General features: G+C 50.5%; 1 long non-coding RNA gene across 1 annotated transcript; it reads left to right on the top strand.

Annotated features, from left to right (window-relative positions):
• The first annotated feature begins 224 nt into the window (after positions 1-224).
• Positions 225-3,373, top strand: LOC137165458 (uncharacterized). Its single transcript, XR_010923372.1, has 3 exons — positions 225-317; positions 494-575; positions 2,578-3,373. It is a non-coding gene; the product is annotated as an uncharacterized lncRNA (long non-coding RNA).
• The last annotated feature ends 386 nt before the right edge of the window (positions 3,374-3,759 follow it).

The following is a 3,759-nucleotide window of genomic DNA, read 5'->3' as shown; positions in this document are numbered from 1 at the left end:
CCAAGTCACTTCCCCTCATTGTGGCCCACCTTGTAGCTAGCCATAAAAAAGCAGTAACAGCACTTCACTGCCTCACAGGGTTGTTTTGAGTATTTAAAAATGCAGCAGTTCTTTATATAAAAGGTTAGAGTCCAGCTTTCCTCCCCACGCTGCCCCGCCCACAGGAAACTGACTAATGCTTGTCCTAATAATTCTTTCCTGACAGTTTCCTGCATAATGGAGCTGGTTAGTTTACAGCCAAGATTTATCGACACAGCGGGAAGCTGCTATTGGAAACACAGGACTGACTGCATGGCCACTGTGGAGGAGGCTGCAAGGTGGGGGATATTTGGTACTTGTGCCCTTACTTCTGACTCAGAAACTCCGCCAGGAGCCACTTCTGGAAGGAAAGGTCTATAGAAGAAATGCCTCGGGGGGCAGAACTAGAAGGAGGCACCTGCAGGAAATGCTGTTTGAAGAGTCATTGTGATGTTTTTGCTTTCCCGAGGAGCAGCTTCTTGGGAGGATGACCATGCTCACCTACTTCATCAGAAGATTTGTGCAGCCTTGTGTGTGCCAGCCAGAGCCACGTGCAGGTGAGGAACTGTTCTCCAGGAATGCTAGGGAGCTGTGCTTTATTTAAGGTGAATTGCACAGGTTAGGAGGGGCACATGCAATGCATGCTGTGATGCAACCTTGCCCTGCTTATAGCTATGCCGAACGCTGCTGCAAAGATACTTTCCCTACTTTGTTACTCGTACCATGTCACTGCCCCCCCTTCCATTGCATCAAACACCAACAACTTGTCTCTGCTTTCAAGACCCTGCTCAGCCTATCTCCACTCACCCCATCATCTCACCTCATTTGCTACCCAGGTGTGGACTCCCACCCATGCACCAGGTGTGTGTGTGGAGGGGGACCCATTTTTCCCCATTGGTGTGTTTTTGTGATTGAGTGGCCATGTAATTGGCGGGGGGGTTGAACGGAATGTGATTTTTCGATTGGCTAGATGAGACTTGTTGAGAGGCAGAGTAGCCAACCCATTGTTGGGGCACCTTTAAAAGCAGGCCCAGTTGGGGGTGTTTGGGAGGGTGGTTTTGCCCCTTTATAGGTGGCTGGGCATGTGACATCTGGGGGTGCAATTGTACCCTGCAAGCCCGGCTGCCTCCCAATGTCTCACTGCTTCCTTGGCATGCACTGTCTGTCTGTCCATCTCCATCGGCTGGGTCCCCCAGCTGACGTGTCTGGTGGAAGCTCAGTGGGGCAGGGACTGTCTGTGCATTGTGTGTCTGAGTAGCGCCTGGCACGGGGGTGGGCCATGACTGTGGCTCCTCGGCGCCACGTTAGCACACTGCATCATAAACCCCAGGTTAGGCCAGGAGGCCAGGGGAGCAGAAAGCACAATGGGGGAGATGTTTCTTTTTCTTGAGCCTCCTCTGGGAGCTAGGCTCGGGGCACAACTGGCTGCTTTTTGGGGTCCTGGCCTCTAGGAATCAGAGATTATAGAGGGCAGAGTGGGATGCTGAACTTGACACAGGTTGCCCATTTCCAGATGTCCCCGGCCTTTGCTACAAGCAATTCAAAAGTCTCTCCTGTGATAGTCACTGTCCCCAGATGGGGAAACTGAGGAGGAAAGGTTAAGAGAGTTGCCCAAGGCCACAGAGAGTGGCAGTATCAGGGCCATTATTAGCACAGTATTAATGGAGCCACCTGTCATTCTAATTAACAAATACAAACAGAAGTTCTTAGTCCTGGGAGCTGCAGACCCAAGATGAGAAAGAGAGCTGGAGTCAATCCTGATTCCAGCACCATCATTCCCGCCATGCTCCAATCTGGACAGCCAGTTTTGGTGTCCAAGGGAGAAGTTCCCCCACCAGCTATTCAGGTCCTGGCTGCAGGTTATAAAATGAGCAAATAGGATAGGGCTAGGCTGCAACAGTCCTTTGTTGGCCATTTAAGGGAATAAAGCTACCCTCCCACCCCAGGTCATGATCTGGCTGAGGTGGGGAGAGCGGTGGGGAGCTATCCACCTGAGAAAGTGCTGCAAGCTGGCTGGCTCCACTCTCCCCATTTGCTAGCTAGAATAGTTGGGTGAGTGGGGAAGAGGCTGGTTCAAGAAAAGGGGCATTGTAATTTTCTCCTCCCTCCCAGCACAAGAGGGGAATTGGGTGAGTCTTTGAGTCCCTCCCTCTCTGCTCCCTCACATTTTGTTCTCTGCTCTGCTCTTGCAGGGTGGTGGGGTAGCTACATGCTGCCCTTCACTAAGGGCAGATTGCAAAGGCACAATCTGCCACTGAGACAACATCAACATGGGACTTGCTGTAGGCATGTGACAGGGCCCGCATTGTTACCAGGTCCTTGCTTTTTACATTGTCTGGGGCTCTCTACCCAGTTATCTGAATCTGTGTGGGTGATGTATGCACTGGGTTTCAGCCGGCATGCTTCAAACCATATAGTAAATGAGATGTTCCTCTTTCACTATCTGGTTTTGAGGTTGGGGCTCTGGCACAAATCTGGATTGTAACTTTGAAGAGCAGCTTTGTCTTTGGTTTGACTGCACCTGTGTATGTTGCCCTGAAACATGTCTTCTTCCTGCAGCACTCCTGAAGAATATGTCGTTAAAACCACCGACTGAGGAAGCCACAAGTACAACATTGGTCTTTGCTGTAGCATTTGCAGCCTGCTTTTCGCTGTCTGTGAAGTATGCAAGTTTCCTGTGCATGTGAGGAGTCGGTACAGACTTTTTGAAGTAAATCAAACCCACGGTGCACACATGAGCACCTTCTGCAGCCTGTACGCAGTGTCAGCGCATCATATTGTGTCTACGGGGGAAAATCAGTCTTAGGAGACAAACTTAGATAATTCAAAAGAGTGTTTAGCAAACCGTCTCTAAACCGGTCTCATCCAGGGATTAGGGCTAACAGTGACAGACGAACCTCCAGAAATTTAGGTCTTTAATCAGACATTTTGAGGAAAATTCCCTCGTATTGCTTATGTTGCAGTAGCCCCTAAAGCTCCACCTGAGATCAAGAGCCCGTTGTGCTAGGCACTGTACAAACACATACTAAGAGGCTGTCCCTGCCAAAGAGCTTGCCGTCTAAATAGACAAGCTAGACAAAATATGTTTTCATCTCAGGTTTTCAACTGATTTCTGGGTCCTGTGACCCGTCCCCCCCACGTCCCCCGGTCTGAGAGGGTGGGTCTTTTGTTCCTGGTGGTGGTGGGCTGCACCCACCATTTCCTAGGATTCCAGTAGGCTAGCACCGCACCAATTTGACATACTACAGAATAATCCTGGTGACATATTTCAGCCCGGGCCACAGCTCAGTGGCTGTGTGCATCAGGCTGAGGAGGTGTCTGCGGTCAGGAGGTGTCAGGAGGATATTTGTAAGTCCCTACAGCCTGGGGCTCTCCATAGTCTGGGGTTTGTCTCAAAACTGACAGTTCTCCTCTGGGGATTGAAATTCAAGGCTGAGTTATTACTTTCACTGTTAAAACCACCAGTGAAAGCTGGGTGTTTGTCACAATGAAGCTTCATTTTGAGTGGACTTTTTGGGCCATGGCACAAGGCAGGCTGCTCCCTTTCCAGGAACACCGAACGAACTGGAACATGCTGCCCTGCAGGCGCCATTCTACGGTGGCCAGTAGCCTGCTCCAGCGCTTGTTCCTGGCTGTTGCTGGCTGACTTTAGCTGCTGACTAAGCACTAAGCTAGCCGATCAGTTGAATCTTATCTGCAGTTCCCCAGAATGGAGCAATATAACTGGCTCCTCCCAGTCCC

This window comes from Emydura macquarii, unplaced genomic scaffold (genome assembly GCF_026122565.2).
Source record: "Emydura macquarii macquarii isolate MOO-44397 ecotype Brisbane River unplaced genomic scaffold, CSIRO-AGI_Emac_v2 contig_2768, whole genome shotgun sequence".
In the NCBI taxonomy this organism is placed as follows: Eukaryota; Metazoa; Chordata; order Testudines; family Chelidae; genus Emydura; species Emydura macquarii.
Note: the sequence above shows the minus strand (reverse complement) of the source record. Positions and strands in the feature narration are given on the sequence as shown.